The sequence below is a fragment of the Zootoca vivipara genome, chromosome 7, assembly GCF_965207765.1.
Source record: "Zootoca vivipara chromosome 7, rZooViv2.hap1.1, whole genome shotgun sequence".
Lineage (NCBI taxonomy): Eukaryota > Metazoa > Chordata > Lepidosauria > Squamata > Lacertidae > Zootoca > Zootoca vivipara.
The window spans coordinates 87,357,197-87,357,651 of record NC_142590.1 but is presented as its reverse complement, the minus strand read 5'-3'; positions in this window follow the sequence as shown (position 1 = coordinate 87,357,651).

Sequence of the window (455 nt, the reverse complement as noted above, 5' to 3'; positions counted from 1 at the left end):
CCCAACACGTTTTCCAACTGAACCTTGATCTGGACTGGGGGAGAAGTGTCAAACGGCTCCCTCCCAAGAAGCCCAGGACACTATTTTATGCTGAAGGCTCAGAGCTTTCATGCTCCTCTGGTTAAAGGGACTCTAATAAGACACTCTATGGATCCACATTCCTCTTTCAAATTCCTGAGGCTACTGCCCCACAGACCTTGGAAGAAAGTGAGAGCTAGCAGGAAATCTAAATGGCCTCACTGTGCATTATCTATAAAACAATCTTGCAACTGCATTTTATCCTTTGTGCGAACCACTAGCAAGCTCTCCACTAGGGGCTATGTCCTCATTTCTTTGCTTATGTAATACAGCACACAACCTACAACGCACCAAAATCCCCACATCCTATTAAAATACAAATACCTCCCCCCACATAATAATAATAATAATAATAATAATAATAATAATAATAAGCA